General features: G+C 35.0%; 1 protein-coding gene across 7 annotated transcripts in view; it reads left to right on the top strand.

Annotated features, from left to right (window-relative positions):
• The window catches only part of NAALADL2 (N-acetylated alpha-linked acidic dipeptidase like 2), a 1,576,761-nt gene that overhangs the window by 316,462 nt on the left and 1,240,718 nt on the right, over positions 1 to 19,581 (top strand). For 5 of the 7 annotated variants that reach the window (XM_061415500.1, XM_061415503.1, XM_061415502.1 and 2 more), the window contains one exon: positions 10,203 to 10,311. The exons of the other annotated variants lie outside the window; for them this stretch is intronic. The gene's annotated coding sequence lies outside the window, so the exon portion shown is untranslated. The remainder of the gene's footprint in view (positions 1 to 10,202; positions 10,312 to 19,581) is intronic. 7 annotated transcript variants of the gene reach the window in all.

Below are 19,581 nucleotides of genomic sequence, written 5' to 3'. Positions count from 1 at the left end.
GTCACTGCCAAACCTAGGTTATCTAGATTTTCTTCTATGTTCTAGGAGTTTCATAGTTTTGCATTTTACATTCAGGTCTATGACTTGAGTTTTTTGAAGATTCTAATTTCTGTATCTCCATTTTTGGGCATCTAATTGTCCCAATACCATTTGCAAAAAGGCTATCATTTCTTAATTGATTGCCTGTGCTCCTTCATCAGAGATCAGTTGACTATACTTGTGTGAATCTATTTCTGGGCTCTTTATTTTGTTCCATTGATCTGTTCGTCTATTCTTTCACCAAACACAGTCTAGAATTGATGCTTTTGAACTGTGGTGTTGGAGAAGATTCTTGAGAGTCCCTTGGACTGCAGGAAATCCAACCAGTCCATCCTAAAGGAGATCGGTCCTGGGTGTTCATTGGAAGGACTGATGTTGAAGCTGAAACTCCAATACTTCGGCCACCAGATGCAAAGAGCTGACTCATTTGAAAAGACCCTGATGCTGGGAAAGATTCAGGGCAGGAGGAGAAGGGGACGACAGAACATGAGATGGTTGGATGGCATCACCGTCCAAATGGACATGGGTTTGTGTGGACTCTGGGAGTTGGTGTTGGACAGGGAGGCCTGGTGTGCTGAGATTCATGGGGTTGCAAAGTTTGGACACAACTGAGCGACTGAATTGAACTGAACTGAATTTACTATAGTTTTATTATAAGTCTTGAATTCAGATAGCACCTGTCCTCAGACTTTGTTCTTCCTTAATATTATGTTGACTTTTCTCTATCTTTTATCTTTCAATATGAACTTTAGAATCAGTTTGTCAATATCCATACCAAAATTTGCTGGAATTTTGATTAGGATTACACAAAGTCTATAGATCAAGTTGAGAAGAACTGATATTTTGATAATATTAAATCTCCTATTGATAAACATGGAATATCTCTCTATTTAATTTTTTATTTTGTTCATCAGGGTATTATAGTTGTCACAGTATAGATCTTGTACATATCCATGTCTTTAATTTGGGGTATATAATATAAATAGTATTGTGTTAATTCCAAATTTCTCATGTTTATCACTGGTATTCATATATTTAGGAAAGCAATTGACTTTTCTATATTCACCTTGTACATGAACTTTTATATAATTGCTTATTAGTTCCAGGAGTTTTGGTTGACTTTTTTCAGATTTTATCCATAGCCAGTCATATAATCTGTGAACAGTTCTACTTATTTCTTCCCACTCTGCATACTTGTTTTACCCGTTATTTTCCTTCCCTTTCTCATTGCATTATCTAGTACCTCCAGTGTGATGTTGAAAAGGATAATGAGAGGGGACATCCTTGTTTTGTTCTTGATCATAGCTGGACAGCATCTAGTTTCTCATCATTAAATATGATGTTAGTTGTAGGATTTTTTAGATATTCTTTGTCAAATTGAATAGGTTCTTAAGAATCCACCTGCAATGTGGGAGACCTGGGTTCAATCCCTGGGTTGGGAAGATCCCCTGGAAAAGGGAAAGGCTACCCATTCCAGTATTCTGGCCTGGAGAATTCTATGGACTGTATAGTCCATAGTCCACAAAGAGTTGCACTCAACTGAGTGAATTTCACTTTCACTTTCATGTACTTTTAATTTGTTGAGAGGTTTATCATGAATGAATTTTGAATTTTATCCAATAATTTTTCTCATCTTTTGATGTGATCATGTAATTTTACTTCCTAGACTGTTGATGTGATGGAGTGCATAACTGGTTTTTAAATGTTGAACCAGCCTTGTATATCTGAAATAAATTCTACTTGATCATGTTGTATGATTATTTACTATACAATGCATTTTTAAAAATATGTTTGTAAAAAACATTTAAAAATTGAGACATTCCCCACATTTATTTTGGTCATATTTGAAGAAGACCTGATATGCCTGGACTTATCATCTGACATGGCAACAGTCCTTGTAACTATTTGTTTTATGTCCAGATACTTCATTAATTTATGTTACCTGGCTCAAATGGTCTTAAACATCCTCCTCCCTTGGAGATGGTTGGGGATGCTCCAAGTTACTTGATCTCTACGTTGCCTAAACCTTTGCATATTGTTGAAACTTTTCATTCCTTTCCCCTTGGGACCCTATTTTCTTCTCATGTTATTTACACTATATATATATATATATATTTTTTACCTGCCTCCCTCATGGATCTCCCTTTTATAACTTTTTAAAAGTTGGCTCTTCTCTCTTTGGTCTTTTCTCTATATATACTCAAGAGCAGGTGATCATCCATACTCTGTTTTTCAGGTCCTTGAATCCCTGCTATCTCCTTCTTCCCAGACTACTTGCTTCCATTATTATTTATGTTTTTATTGGTCTTAAGGAGCCATAGGAAACAACAAAGAATAAGAATAGTGACTTGTCACAGGGCTTTAAAGGGAATGGTGAGTCACAAATTTGAAATGGCAGTGATAGATGAAAGGAAGGGATGAAAAAGAATATATATCATAGAAACATATTGACTGTCTAGAAATGTATTTAGTTTATTTTTGCTAGTCTAGTCATAGTCTTAACTGACAGGGAAACAGATGAAATCCTCAAAACTCCTATTTAACACTGTAAAATTGTCCTAAAATTAAATGTATCACAGAGACTAGCTTTGCCAGAAAAGAGGAAATGCTCTTTAGATTTTTCATTATTATAGGATGATGGTGAGATGTCTATATCTATTAATATCTGTTTCTATCTCTATCTGTCTAGCTATAATATCAGGCTATTATAGCACCTATACTGTGGAATATTATTTGGCAATAAAAAGCAATAGAGTACTGATATATGCTATGATGAACCCTTAAAACTATTATGTTAAGTAAAAGACATCAGAAAGCAAAGGTCACATGTTATATGATTAAAGTGTCACAACCCACAGAGACAAAAGACAATCAATGGTTGCCTGGGATTGGGAGTGGGGATTGACTAAAATGAGCACAGAGAAAATATCCAAGATAAACAGAAGTGTTCTAAAACTGGGCTATGATGATGATTACATTCTTGTGTAAATTTACTAAAAATCACTGAGTTATCTACATTAGATGTATTATATAAATTATATCCCAGTAAATCTTCTTAAATAACAGGACCTTTTTTTTTTGGTATGCATTTATTAGACACAGTGAGGCTAAATAAGGTGCACCAGTACACACAGTTAATAAATATCAGGACTAGAATTTGAACCCAAATAGTCTCTTTGATGGGCACATGACAGCATTTTTCATAAATTACCAGATTTTTAATCCTTGATATAATGTTGTGAGATGATATAACTATATAATTTTCTCATTTTACAAATGAAGAAATAAACCTAAGAGTTAAATAACTTGCCCAAGTTATTGCTCATGGTTTAGCTGGAAATGAAATCCAGAGAGATTGACTTATGGTTCGATGGCATCACTGACTCGATGGACATGAGTTTGAGCAAGCTCTGGGAGTTGGTGATGGACAGGGAATCCTGGCATGCTTCAGTCCATGGGGTTGCAAAGAGATGGACATGACTGAGTGACTGAACTGAACTGACTTATAACTTGCGTTTGTAATCCTTTTGAGTTAATTGAGCAGGCAGCAATATCTCTGAAGCCACAAATTTGAATTTATATGATAAACAGCTGTTAGGAATGGTGGCATTATAAGTATAAAATCCAGAAAGACAAAGTAGCTTAGTGTTTTACTGATAACTCTTTGGGCTACCTGACTTGGATCAAGAACTTGACATACAGCACAAAGCCTAGAAGCCTAAGGCTAAGTAACCATCCAATTACTGACAAGTGATCTGGAAGGAAGAGTCAGGTTTCTTTTACCTTGGGGGAAAATAACGACATACTTCCTTCATCAGTCTTATGAAGGAACTGACTGATTTTTAATAAGCCTTCATCTCCAGGACATAAACCCTAGAAGAAACAATCTCCAGAGGGGAGGTGTTCACTTATTCATTTAGTATTTATTGATTACCAACTTTGGTGTTATGTATTGTACTGGGGCATTGTTAGTGATTAAATATGGTTTTAACTATACTAATTTTATAAATGAATATGCTATCTTTTAATAGAACTTTTCTTGGAATTTAGTATTTTTAGTGAAATATTCAACAGTAATTTTTATTTCTTAATTATTTATTTTATCTCATCTTCCTCTTATTTTGAAAAAATAAAAACTGTACAGATTAATATGGTATAATAGTAAGAATAATCTTCAGAGCATTTTCATAGCCTCACAGTTTTTTAATGTGTGTGAAATCATGACAGACATGCAAAAGATCTAACTTAAGAGTAAAAGAAAAAACAAATAGTTCATTTAGTACACCTTACAATCATTCCCTATGAATAATTCCCTATAGTATTTTGGCAAAATGGGTCCTTATCTAATTTTAAATAACTCAATTGAAGAAATTTCAACTAAAGGTTGATTCTAGAGGCTAATGGACTTGCTGTGAAAGGTTTCTAATATTTAGCCTAATTTTCCACTCCTTAAAATTTTAGAGTACTATTCCTAATTGCTTTCTGTCACCCACTCCCCCTCTGCTGCTGGTTATGACTTGCTGTCCTTTTAGGTAGGTATTAGGTCTCCCCACTGTGAATTATTTCTGAATGAAGCCTAGTTTTAATCTTTACACAAGCTGATAGTTCCTATGTAGAGATAACTATATATTCTTCCTCTTTTAATTGAACTGGGTTATATGTGAGAGTGGGCTTCCCTAGTGGCTCAGTGGTAAAGAATCACCTGCAATGAAGGGTTTGCAGGAGACCCATATTTGGTCCCTGGGTTGGGAAGATCCCCTGGAGGAGCGTATAGCATTCCACTCCAGTATTCTTGCCTAGAGAATCCCATGGACAGAGGAGCCTGGTGGGCTATGGTCCATAGGGTTGCAAAGAGTCAGACAGGACGAAGTCACTGAGCATGCACTCATATATAAGGATCCCAAATCAATCCTTGATTTAAATGTGTGAACTTTAAGTCTTAAATCAGAATTCTAACAGATCATCTGAACCATCATCAATCATTTACTGAATTCATAGGTATGAAATCCAGGCCCATATTTCCCAATTTTGTATTACATAGAGGATAGGAATGCTTTTCCTATTTTCCATAGATAGATGTCAAAATAGAAGCATGTTTTAATGGACATTGAATAAAATGCTTACATAGATTTTAGGCATATACAATCTGGGTGCCATTTATCAAAAAAGAAATAATGGTTATACTGTTGTGTGGAAGCATAATGATTTTTTATGACTAGGAAACAATTTGAACTTTCTAGAGGCTATCAGTCAATAGTTTATTTTTATTGATTGACATGTTTCTTTTAACCTTTTTATAGAGACTCTTCAATAGATTAAATAATTTTGCTATTGTTTCTTGAAATAGCTGCTGAGCTTTTAGCATTAAATATAAAATATTGTGACAAGAGTCTTTGCAGAAAAAAGAAAACTTTATTACACTTATCTCTTATCAATCTGTTGCCATTATTTTTATAGATTGTAACCCTGTCATATCATAGCCATAGCTGCTAGTGCTAATCTGTATTTTGGAGAGAAATAATGAAGAAGGGGGTTTTACTGTTAAGTTAAACAAATATTAGTTCATGAAAATTGTATATATTATATAATGCAATTAATATATATTTTTCCAGAGCAAATGCTAGCTAGTTACCATCTTCTACAAGGCTTGATAGTGATTATTCCTTATTGCTACCCACACACTATCATAGAAAATTCTATCTGGCCACATTTGAGACTTAGCACTGGGGATATGCATGTTGGAACAAATCTTTGATTAACAGAGTTTCCAACTGAGCTGTATTCCACTTCTCCTGTATCCCTGCTGAGAATCATTGAGCAGAGGTTTGTCTTGACAGGCAGTCCTATAAAAACTGGAGCTTATCTGCTATATTGCTTTGATATTTCTATCTATTTTTGAATAGATTTTACACTTTGGCACTTGGTATATTGTCTTTCCTTTGGATATACAGCAGGTAGCTGTATTAGCATTTACTGAAAGTGCTGTAGCAATTCCCACATCAAAATAATCCTGTTCCTTAGTGTTCTTTTAGAGTAAACCCAAAGTGCTGCATTTTAGGGCAGATGAAACATAACTGATATCTTTTCACCACTTAAAATCTCTGTATTTAGGGGTAGCAGTTGAAGAAATTGGATCTGCCATAGCCAGGCCACATCATTATGGTGAGGTGTTAATAAATTCTCCTTTACCCATGGACTGTAGCCCACCAGGCTCCTCTGTCCTAGGATTCTGGAGTGGGTTGCCATTCCCTTCTCCAGGAGATCTTCCTGACCCAGGGATTGACTCTGGGTCTCCTGCATGTCAGGAAGATTCTTTACCAGGTGAGCCACCAGGGAAGCCTTATCTAGTTTGCTGCTGCTACTGCTATGTTGCTTCAGTTGTGTCGGACTCTGCGCGACCCCATAGAAAGCAGCCCACCAGGCTCCCCCGTCCCTGGGATTCTCCAGGCAAGAATACTGGAGTGGGTTGCCATTTCCTTCTCCAGTGCATGAAAGTGAAAAGTGAAAGTGAAGCCACTCAGTAGTGTCCGACTCCTAGCGACCCCGTGCACTGCAGCCTACCAGGCTCCTCTGTCCAGGGTTGCCATTGCCTTCTCTGCTTATCTAGCTTAGTAGTTCTCAAATTTTAGTGTATATTTGAATTGCTTGAGGAGTTGGCAAAATCACAGATTGCTGGCCCCCGTCTCAGAATTTCTGACCTGTTGTCTGGGATGGGCTGTGAGACTGCATTTCTAACAAGTTTCTGGATAATGTCAGTGCAGTCAGTTCAGGGACCAATATTTAAGAACTGGATTATAGAGAGTTGTCTTACCACGATGGTTAAGGCTGTGAATGGCTCAGATATCATCTTGGGCCCATGCTGAAAAACCACTGAGCTAATACACTGATTGGCATACTTATGCTGGACCAGATAATAAATATTTTAGGCTTGAGGGCCAGACAGTCCCTGTCGCAACTACTCAGTGCTGCTATTATAGCAGGAAAGCAGCTACAGACTATACATAGATGAATGGATGTGGCCGTGTTCCAGTGAAATTTTATTTATGAAAACAGATAGCAGGCTGAATTTAGCTCCTGGCCTATAGTTTGCTGTTCCCTGATCTGTTTCATCCACAAGGGACTTGTACCTTTACCAGCTCATGAATCATCTGTATCCTCTGTATTAGTCAGCAATATGTGCCCAACTTTGAGCCAGGAGCTGTGGGGGGATATCTAAGAAGTATAAATCTGTTTTTCCTACTCTCCTTCAAAAGATTAGAGTTCAGTGTTGCATCCATCCTTAAAAAAAATTAGAAATTAAATGCCTAGGCTAGAATAGATTTCATGATATATGTAAATCTTAGAGAACAAATAGAAACTAAGCAAAAGAGAGCAAAGTAAATGTCTTAGAAAGGAAGGTCAGCACAAGAAAAGACATGGAAGGAATACTCAGTGTGTTCTTCCAGCAGGCTGTGAGGAGATCTGTGATGTGGAAAGTATTAGAAATGCTGAGTCACAGATGCCATTTAATTAACCCTTGTACATACTCTATATATTGCCACAGTGATAGGTCCTGGGGGCACAGCTAACTAAGGCATAGTCCTTGATGTCAAGAATCTCAGATGTGGATCAAGACATTAAAAAATCCAAAATTCACGTATAATACTTGAAGATTATATGCTTGTTTCATGGTGAATTTTAAATTGATGTTAAACTGAAAATAAAATTTAGGTGATTGACAACAGAGGATTTTTGTTAGTTCTTGATCAGTAGAATCAAGAAGAAAACTATTTTATGAAAAGTCATCCTTCATAATCTCCTAGTAAAATGACAACCTGAAAAAGGATGGTTGTTAATGATATATTAATACCAGAGAAAGTTTTCTAAATTGGAAAAGATTATATATTATGTTGCTCTTTTGTTTGTTTTAATATACTGTGATTAAGAAAACCCAAAATTAGAGTATTAATATGTTTTCGTCAAGCCATAAAAACTAAAGACAATTTCCAAAGAGTTGTACCATTTTGTCTTTCTGATACAATGTATTTCATCTGAAAGACTCTGTAGAGAGGAAAAATTCTCTGTTAATAAGTGGGGATTTTTATTTCTGAGATTTTATTCACAAAATATTGGACATAGGGTCTGGATGGAGTCTATTATCAAATAAACTGTCTGGTGGGAGCCGACGGTCAGTGTTTGTGTGAGTATTTGAGTGAGAATCTCCAGGCTTCCTTCTTGTTCCAGTATTCTGACTTATGGTAATATTTGAAACATCCACAAGGAACTAATTCAGGCAAGTTTCTCTAAGAATGTGAGAAAATCACATCTTGAATAATGCATTTCAATAGATGAAATGAGAGTTCATTTCATTTAGTAAACATAATATTGAATTTGGGGTTAGGAAAAGCAAGGGGGATTGATTGAAGGCATTATTTTAGACAAAATGACATGACTTTTCAGCTATCTAGCCCATCCTATACAGTTTAATTTTTAATCAAATGCGGGGATGCTGTGGTAGTTTGCCATCTTATCTAGTTAGATTCTGAGAGGGTTAGAAGGAAAAGTCCTATGAGACTTGGAATTCCTGTGATTTGTAGCTTGACTTAAGTCTTTTTGTAAGCATGCCTATACCATTTTTATTATGACTCCTTCATTTTCAATGTTTGAGGGATAGTAGAAGCTTACGTTGGTACTAAGACAATGATTATTTCTTGCACAATCATGCCCATAAATGGAATCTTGAGGTCCTTTTAAATAAAAGTTGAGAATTCAGCAGGGGCCTTCAGTCCTCCCCATTGGACAACCCTTTTATTCACCACAAATGAGATATTCTAAAATGTCCTGACCTATATGCATGAGTGTGTGTATATGTCTATATAGATGATGTATATCACTAAAATTGAGCCAAGAACTTTATTTGATAATAGGTGAATTTAGAAATCTTATCATTTTTGTATTAAAAAAAGTTTTGTTTTTCTTATCAAGAAGCTTTGAAATTTATGAGAAAAGAAAGTTGGAAGAGGCTTCCAAATTGGATGAATCTATGAGATCTACCTTAAGTAATTTTTCACTGAAAGCAGAAGAAATTTAAGATAAAAATGCAGAAATATTATTTTATTCTATATTTTGGGAGTTAGGTACTTTATGACCCATTATTTCCTATTACAAAAAGCTTAAGGCAGATGTGAAATTTTCAAATGAGGGAGAAATAATTAGGAGAGCAAAAAGAAAATGAACTAACCCAATGATAGGGCAAGATCTTTTTTCCCTAGTCAGAAGTTTATGCAATGCTGCAAGTTGATCTTGGTTGAAGAAAATGATAGCTTATTTTGGGGGAATAATTTTAAAAGGGTGATGAAAACATAGAGTAGCTTTCAGATATCTCAAAGCTAAGATGAAAATATAAAATTGAAGAGGGAAAGTAAAAAAAAAAGTGGTTCTATAATTACGGAATTATTACTTAATATCAAAGTCTATAATTATAAAATGCAGAATAGCATTTGAAGATACAAAATAATAGGGACAGAGTGCCAATATCCTAAAATACTACAAAATATCAATTAATTATTAAGCACCATGTGAGGAAATGTGCTTAGCATGTTACTATATACAATGTCTCCAATTCTCACAATCATTCTTCAACTGTTTTTATCCCAAATTTAAATTAATATTTAAACAATAACATCAATTACCATGTCACAGAGGTGTTCAACAGAAGAAGCAGGTGTTCAGTCCTAAATGTGCTCTTTCTACTGTGTATTTCTTCCTTTGGTTAATCCCTTCTTTCAACAGACATGAGTCATCACGTCCAGTTATGTGTCTTCTGCTTTATCTTTTATTGTGTTTGGTAGTGCATGGCGCAAGGTAAGTGTCCCACTTAGGCTAGCTAAATTAAGGTATATATATAAACACTTGAAAATGGGAGAAAGATAGGAAAATATTTGTATGTTTGTGTATATATTTGTTCTTGAAATAAAATACTATGATTAAAAATTACTGTCTATTTATGCATTATTGACATCTAAAAAGTATGAAGAATTTCAGGCTACTTACCCTAAAAAGAACTGATAATATAGTTCTGAAAAGCATTAACTAAAGAATAAAATTCAAAAGCCAACTGATAGATTATCTAATACAACTCCCAATTTAAATTGATCATCTTTGTTTTTCTAATTTATGAACAGGAAATGAGTTTTGACTGTTAAGCACCTGGATGAAGAGTCCTCTGTTCAGCTTGTCAGAGTCCTGTGACCTACAAAGACCCTCTGGTTGCACTAGGATCATTCGACTGAAGTAAGATCTAATTGTTTTAATTAGAATATGACTTTTACTCTTGAATCAACTTTTAATAAGATGACTTGGCATATGTCTATAATGTGCCAATAGCTGCTAATTTTGAAAAAGAGAGAAGAATGTGAGCATTATTCTGTGACAAAATCTTACGTATTCCAGTTTCTCTTCATCTTTTATTTCATGGAATTGAGCCCATTTTGGGGGAAGCACTATCTAAATACTTTAATTTCTGTGTGGCAATCAAAATTGGTACAATTTTCTTGCCTTTGAGGTATCAATTGATTTTTATTCAATTGTAATTTTATTGTAAGTAATCAAATTATTCTCTTTTTTAACTTAGGTTGATTCATTATTTTATTTTAAAATCATGACAACAGTGCAGTTTGTGTCATGATATGGCATGTTTTTTGCTTTTCTTGTTTATTCCAAGTTTGTATAGGTCTGATGAACTTGTGGGACATCAGTTTATATATGGCCACATGTAGACTGTGGACTTCCATTTAGGCATTAGAGTATAAAGATACATTTTAAAGAATGTTTATAGTTCTTCCTGGAGAACTCCTATTTTGAGCAGATGATGCTAGTGTATGACTGAAATACTTTTTTTCTGTAAAACAATAGCTGCAATCAATGTTCCACTGCTGGTTCAGGCTTACTATGTAGAAAACTTTAAATGATATGGATGTTGCAAAGGTTCAGAAAACAGCACGGAACCAACAGCTAGGAAATCTGAGGTGATCCAGCATGACCTTCAAAATAGGGAAGGAATTGGCATGAACCATTTCAACCTTCTGACTGTTCTCTAGGTTCTGAAATGAAGGAGTTAGATTAAACAAGGAAAGGTGGCAAATTCTTGAGCCTTGAAGATGAGACATGTAATATATTAATATGAATTGTATGGAGTGGCTGTGTGTGAGACAATAGGGAAGGATGAGTCTATAGGGAGAGAGAGGCTGTGTCTCTTCTAAAGCTGTTGAGGTTCAAGTATTTTAAAGCTGGACAAACAAGTAAATCATCTGGGCTGAGGAAGGGTGAAGCAGAAAGTGGATTGAACTTGACTACTGGATTGAATAAATTCCAAGGTCATTTCCAACTCAATCTATGTTTGTAAAATTTTGTTTCTATGCAAAACACAATATTGCCTAGCCTTTATTGAGCTCTGTATCTATTCCTATTTAAGTAATTAAAAATAAATAGGTGAAATAAGATTGAATAGTTTTGGTTTGAATTTCCCTTTGAATTATACATTAGTATTGATGGGAAAGGTGATTTTTGACCATAATAATTCATCAGTTTAATGTTTTATTGTGAGGGTCTTTTTTTTTCTTCTTTACTGTCCTGGAATGAGAACTTTGACTCCAGGACTATAATACAAGCATAAGACATATTTTGTAAATTACCAGTTTAGTAGCTTCTCTCTTTACGAGTATTTTCACTGAAAAAATCATGTGAACAACTAAAGGAGAGAAATACCACCTGTTTGGGACTAGTTGGATGATTTTTTAAGAAGTATTTTAAAGTCTTAGTGTCTTTTGATTCATGTTTTAACTAATATTTTAAAACATATTTTATATGGAAAAATAATCATTGTAGTTTAAATAAGTATATTTTCTAATGTAAAATTCTTGTTTCATCAGTTTTGCTTTGCAATTTTTTCATTTTTACAACCATGTTATATATTTCTCTGATCCCATTTAAACCCATATTTCAGTTGAGATAAGTATATTTTATCAGACGCTAATGGTAATTACACTACAAGCCTAGTAGAAGAAGGGAAGTGGGCCAAGTCAATATATTCTGGGAGTCTTATCTAATCTCTGTGGCACAATTCAAATCAGAATATATGTCTACAAGAAAATTGAACTCATGACTGTGGGGAGCTATGTGTGTTATCCCAGTGTCAAAGGGAAAATTAGAAAGAACTGGGGTTTTAATGCATTTAGTTGGGCGCTCTCAACAACTTCTTCTTTCTTAGTTATTTTCATAGTTTTAATTTAATAATCATGTGCATTTGTAGAAGTATGCAAGTTACTTCAGGTATGATCATTTTGAGAATGGTTATATTGCATGAGACATGAGATCTTTGAGATAATTTTTTCACTTGTTAGTAGAAATTGCTCCTATGTTAAGATATGTAATTTTGAAATAATATTTTAAAAGGCTTTTGATGCCCTTTGATTGTTGTTATTCTTCAGTTAAGTCGTGTCTGACTCTGTGACCCCATGAACTGCAGGGTGCTAGGCTTTCATGTCCTTCTCCATCTCCCGGAATGTACTCAAACTGATGTCCACTGAGTGAGTGATGCCATCCAACCATTTCATCCTCTGGTGTCCCCTTCTCCTCCTGCCTTCAATCTTTCCCAGCATCAGGGTCTTTTCTAATGAGTTGGCTCTTTGCATCGGATGGCCAAAGCATTGGAGCTTCAGCTTTAGCATCAGTCCTTCTGATGAATGTGCAGGGTTGATTTCCCTTAGGGTTGCCTGGTTTGTGTACCTGATGCGCAGTGAGTCCAAACAAGTGGAAACGTCAGAGTTTGGAGCAGGGAGAGGTTTGTTGCAGGGCCATGCAAGAACCGGTGGCTTGTGCTCAAAGACTCCGAACTGCAGAAGGGTTTCAGCAAAACATTTTTAAAAGTCCAGTCGGGATGGTGGAGGGTAGGGGGAGAGTGTTACAGAGTATGAGTAATCAGTTCTTGCACAGTTCTCTGATTAGTTGATGGTGATCAGTCCTTAGATGCCAAAATGTCTGTGGGCTACATACTCTTGAACATCAAGTAGTTAATTTCTTTCATTTGGCATTAGCTATCTGAAAAAGTTTAGGAAATATATATAAGATGCTGTTATCTGGGTACTTCAGAGAGACTGTAGCAGAGACACAGGGAGGGGTCTATCCCTAGAAGAACTCATAGAGTCCTACTCAGTTCCACTTTCGTATTAGTTGCTGTAGTCCAGCCATCTTGTCATGTAATGTATTTTCTGTCCATTTCTTTGATAACTGAAAGACTTGCATATTAGTGCCCAAACTGATCAGAACTGGTTAGATCTGTTCTTTGACTGGCCCATTACATCTGACATTAACAAAAAGCATTAGCTCTTTTTTTCAAACATACTTGATGTCCTCTGAAGGTTGCACATATTGTGGAAAATAAAATAAACAAACAAGTGAAAATGTCAGCAGATAAAATATAAAACAACCTACATGGAGGTTTCTAATAATGTTATTTTATTGTCTTGTCTTATAGAGGCAGTTTGTAAAAAAAAAATTACCAGTGTGAGCAAGCATTTTTTTTTTTCCATACTCTTTCAGGAATAAATTCATGTGTGTTTATTTTCAGTGCTTTAGTAACACAGAGTTATGACCAACCTAGACAACATATTAAAAAGCAGAGACATTACTTTGCCAACAAAGTCTGTCTAGTCAAGGTTATGGTTTTTCCAGTGGTCATGTATGGATGTGAGAGTTAGACTATAAATAAAGCTGAGCGCCGAAGAATTGATGCTTTTGAACTGTGGTGTTGGAGAAGACTCTTGAGAGTCCCTTGGACTGCAAGGAGATCCAACCAGTCTATCCTAAAGGAGATCAGTCCTGGGTGTTCATTGGCAGGACTGATGTTGAAGCTGAAACTCCAATACTTTGGCCACCTGATGCGAAGAGCTGACTCATTTGAAAAGACCCTGATGCTGGGAAAGATTGAGGGCAAGAAGAGAAGGGGACGACAGAGGATGAGTTGGTTGGATGGCATCACTGACTCGATGAACATGGGTTTGGGTGAACTCTGGGAGATGGTGATGGACAGGGAGGCCTGGCATGCTGTGGTTCATGGGGTCTCAAAGAGTCGGACACGACTGAGCGACTGAACTGAACTGAACACACAGAGTATAAGGACAAAGTAGACATTTAGACAACAAACAATCATTTCTATATTATTTTTCTAGATTTTAGAGAATTGACAGCAGATATGTCTAAACTATTGCTTAGATTATGATTCTCAACATGAAGATAAAGTAATGCAAGCTTCTAAATTGAAGTAGTTAATTGCCACCTTTCTTGTATATATATCCCTCATCAGTGATTCTGAAACTAAGACCCCTCAGACTTGAATTCCCTACATGATATGAAAAATGCTCTGACATACATTTAACATGGTTCACCTTTAGCAGTTGACATTTGTTAGTCCTGGCTTTCAAATGAAGTGTTTAATTAAGATCAAAGTGCCATTGTTTTTAATAACCCAGAAAGAATGGGTAGAATTTAAATGTTTTTTTAAAAAACATGACAGTGGATTTAAGAATACTGTCATGCTGTGTGAATATTGCGGTTGTTTGAAAAATTTTATGAAATATTCTTATCAAAATCTAATTTAAGGTTTAATGATGCAGTAAAGTTGAGATGTTCACAAAGAAACTAGAATAATAACAATAAAAATTTAGCCATAGTTGAGTACAATCTAACCAAAATTTTCTGGTCAATTAGATTTGATTGGGTTGAACAGTGACAAACTACAAAGTAATTAGAAATCACGTATTAGTGACTTGCTGGATTCTGGAGTCTGTTAAAGGCGTTTTATGCTGCCTGACGTTTACCACCCCTTCCTGAGTCTCTTTAAACTGAAGCAGATGCAATTATCACAATTTTTATTTTTCTTGAGGTTCTCACTAACCTGTTAATAAATGTGATTTGCTGCAGAATTGATTCTCTATTTTATTTTCCTTAAGAGGCAGCCTTTCCTTAGGGTATAGACTAATAAAAAATAAAATAGGGCAGTTAAATCATCTAACAGTAGCATTTCAATGGAAAAATAAAACATAGCGTCACAAATAATCTTCTAACACTCAGAGGCTGTGAATTTCTAACTCGATGGATTGAAATAGACTCTTGCTGATATTCTAGGTTCCATGCAAAGGATAGATAGGGAAGAGCAGTAATGGCAAAAGTCTTGAGGAACTTTTTATAGTCTGTGCATAAGTACTCCCATACCTGCAATGTAATTTCATCTAGATTCTTTAATCTACTCAGAATGAGATTAGCTTTGTTAGGAGAAGACTTATAGTCTATTTCTTTTAAATTACATTTTAATACTATCATTGAAATAGTCTTTTGTTTTGAGCTATACCATGCTTTTGAAATATGTAAAATGCACAAAATAATCTAACTATAATAAATATTTAAATTTCATTGTACCATTTATGGTAGAAATGGTAACTTTTATATTATTAGAATCTGTCCTTGAAGATCAAAATTACATTAACTTTTAAAATATTTTCTTTATGAGTGTTGTATTTATCTCAGAAGACAATTTTGAAATAATGTCTTTTCTATTTTAATGAAACAGAAGAACAGTAATCATATTGGGAATCAAAAGTCAGTCATTAAGAGCTAAGTAATATTTTAAAGGGGAAGATTCCCTAACTCATTAACTTCAGCTTTATACAGATAAATCAATTCTTATTTATCTCGTGTCTGATTTCAGAAGTTTTTTGTAAAGCTTTTTTACATAAACTTTTTCGTATAAATTTCAAAGATATCAACTTTTAACCAAACCATATTAATCAGTTTGGCAGCAATTCATTTAGTACTTGATACTGAACTTTATACTGAAACTTTAAACTTGATACTGAAAATTATCTTAACACACAGTGGCTTTATTTCCTTATATAACTGAAATGCATCTGTAACATTTCCTTGCAAATTTGACATAATGGTCTCTTATTAACTTACATGGTATGGATTTCATACTTTGTATGAAGTCCTTTCTTGTCCTTGAAACATCTTTTTATATTTGTGTTTCCAAGAGAACTGTTTCTAAAATTGATATTTTTTTCAAGCTGAGTGTTCATCTTTTAAATAAAAAGTTAATACTGCTGCAAAACTCATTCTCTTATTTCTTTTACTCTTTCTTATATAAAATATTCCACCACAGATAACAAGTTAGTATTTTTAAAAATACTCTTTAAAACTTTTCAAAGAGACAATTTCATACAAGTATTATGTGAATCTGTTATATGCCAGACACTATATTGGCTACAAGAAGAACAAAGTTAATTAAGCTGTCCTACTTCCCCTCACAGTGTTCACTGTTTAATGGGTGTGCAAATAATTACAAGGTAGTGTGATATTGTAGTGTGAGCATGTAGAAAGCAACATAAAGGTGGGATTGATATTTTTTAACTCCCAAATACTTCCAGCTCAGATCAATCTCTTTGGCTTAGATCCAAATATTAAAATGATTAACTGTTTAGAGAGCCATCTTGTCATACCATTCCAGTCCAAAAAACCCAACATAAAATAGCATAATATAATGTAACATAATTATATCCATGTCTATTATTACTTTAACATTAGCATATGAAAAATAGGCATTTATGAAATTATATAGTATTACTTATTATTTACCTTTCTGTTACATAATTGTTAGTAAACAAAATTTCAGTAGAATAGTAAAAAATGACAATTAGCAGTAATTAACTGCACTAATAAAAATATAATAATAAAAGCAATATTTTTATGTTTCATTCTTACCTCTGATAGAGCAGTTTATTTTTTGAACTTTTACTGTTTTAAATTTTATAAGCTATATTATTGTTAATCTTTAAGATAAATAAATTTGAGTTTATAAATGAAGAATTTAAAAGCAAAGCTATTAAGTAGCACATATTACCTCATTTAACACAAAACAACAATTGCATGTTTCTTTCTGTCTCATGATACAGTAAGAGATTTTTACTCTTTATCTTTCCTTTAAAAGCAAAGAATACTTTGCTTTTAATAGAATAATAGCCTCCTAAGATGGTCACTTCCTAATGCCTGGAATTTGTAAATATTTTATGTTACAAGACAAAATGAGATTAAAGTAGAATATAGAATTAAGGTTGTTAATTAACCCCTCTTTAAGATAGGAAGAATATCCTTAAATGGTCAAGTGGACCCAATGTAGTAATCAAAGGACCTTTAAATGTGAAAGAGGGAGGTAGAAGAGTTAGTGTCAGAGTGATGTGATATATAGATTAAACCAGACCTTGGTTGCTTTGAAGATATGAGGGACTCCAAGAAAAAGAATGAAGGTGGCCTCTGGAAACCTGAAAATCAAGAAAACAGATTCTTCCCTACAGCATTTAGAAAGGTAAAGTAAACCACGGTAATAGCCTGATTTTTAGCCCTGATGCCTTTATTTTAATTCAGTGAGTGTGATTTCAGAATCCTGATCTCCAGAATGGTAAGAAAATAAATTTGTGTTATGTCAGTAAGTTTGTGATAATTTGTTATGGCAGCAATAGAAAACTAAAATACAATGGGCAAAGTCTAGGTCTTATCTGGACAAGATAACATTTTTATCTTCTCTGTGGTTTTACAGTATCCTTATAAAAATCGAGAAGGTGATTTTAAATTCCATTTTCCAAATCAAAGCATCTAAGAACAAGAGGAAATTTTTTTTTCATTGTTGATATGATTCAGTTCATCACTTGATATACTGTAAAAAGCATGATTGTTGTTAATGAGGTCTGACAGTCAGGTCTGTGCTGCACTGCTGCTAAGTCACTTCAGTCGTGTCCGACTCTGTGCGACCCCATAGATGGCAGCCCACCAGGCTCCCCCGTCCCTGGGATTCTCCAGGCAAGAGTACTGGAGTGGGTTGCCATTTCCTTCTCCAATGCGTGAAAGTGAAAAGTGAAAGGGAAGTTGCTCAGTCGTGTCCGACTCTTAGCGACCCCATGGACTGAAGCCAACCAGGTTCTGCCATCCATGGGATTTTCCAGGCAAGAGTACTGGAGTGGGGTGCCATTGCCTTCTCCGGTGCTGCACTAGGCCAGCACATCTATTATCAAAATTTTCTCCTTTTGTTTGCCTACATGGTTGCAACCTCTGATTCAGGAAATGTATCTTTATTTATCTTGATAGAATAATCAGCTGGATGGCAGTGGGTGTGTTTACTCTTGTGGTGTGCTCACAGACTACAGTGTCTATTTTTGACTGAGCATTGGTGTTTTGGGTGGAGATTAAAAAAAAAAAATTGCTTTAGAAGTACTTGCTTGCTTAACCTAGGATTTGCAAAATTTAGGCTCTAAGTGCTTTCATATCCCCTTTTCCACCATGTCCAATGCCAAATCCTTTCTGGCTTTGGTCTAGAATGCTCTATCTTGGTTACTTTACTTTCTAATCAAATTGTATGTGTCTTTCTAGCTATTATTAACATAATACAGTTGTCTGGATTATCCCAACATTGGTATTATTATAATCCACACATTTCATTATCTGAACTTTTGGCCACAAGAGTTTTGTGGACACAATATTCACAATGCTAAAATTAAATTACTCTTACCTTCAAACAGAGTACATAGTCAGTCCACAGGCAAAAGTGAAAGATAACTGTTAATGCTCACAATTATAATACACTTAGGTTTCAAACATAAGTAACATCACTCAGAGTCTTACAGTGATGGATACTTCATTATTATGAACTAAAATCAGAGTTGGCAGTAACTACTGAAAGTGAATCATCTATACCATATCCATTTGCAGCTAAAAAGAGATTACTTTAAGGCTCAAGTTTTGAGAGGTGCCATATGGATTATGACTAGAAAAGGTCAGTTTTCATTCCAATCCCAAAGAAAGGCAATGCCAAAGAATGCTCAAACTACCACACAATTCCATTCATCTCACACGCTAGCAAAGTAATGTTCAGAATTCTTCAAGCCAGGCTTCAACAGTATGTGAACTGTGAACTTTCAGATGTTCAAGCTGGATTTAGAAAAGGCAGAGGAATCAGAGATCAAATTGCCAACCTCCGCTGGATCATCGAAAAAGCAAGAGTTCCAGAAAAACATCTGCTTCTGCTTTATTAATCAGGAAGATCCTCTGGAGAAGGGAATGGTAATCCACTCCAGTATTCTTGCCTGGAGAATTCCATAGATAGAGAGCCCGGTGGGCTATAGTTCATGGGGTTACAAAGAGTTTGACACAACCAAGTGATTAACATAGAAATGAAGTCAGACAAACCTGAATCATTGCTCACTCTAAGACCAGTGAATAGCTTTAGATATAATTAGTATTCAACATGTCTGAAAATTAGCCTTCTTTGCCATAGCTCAGTTGGTAATCTGCCTGCAATGCAGGACATCCCAGTTCAATTCCTGGGTCTGGAAGATCCACTGTAGAAGGGATTGGCTACCACCCCAGGATTCTTGGGCTTCCTTTGTGGCTCAGCTGGCAAAGAATCTGCCTGCAATGCTGGAAACCTGGGTTCAATCCCTGGGTTGGGAAGATACCCTGGAG

This window comes from Bos javanicus, chromosome 1, assembly GCF_032452875.1.
Source record: "Bos javanicus breed banteng chromosome 1, ARS-OSU_banteng_1.0, whole genome shotgun sequence".
In the NCBI taxonomy this organism is placed as follows: Eukaryota; Metazoa; Chordata; class Mammalia; order Artiodactyla; family Bovidae; genus Bos; species Bos javanicus.
This window is presented reverse-complemented; position numbering and strand designations above follow the sequence as displayed.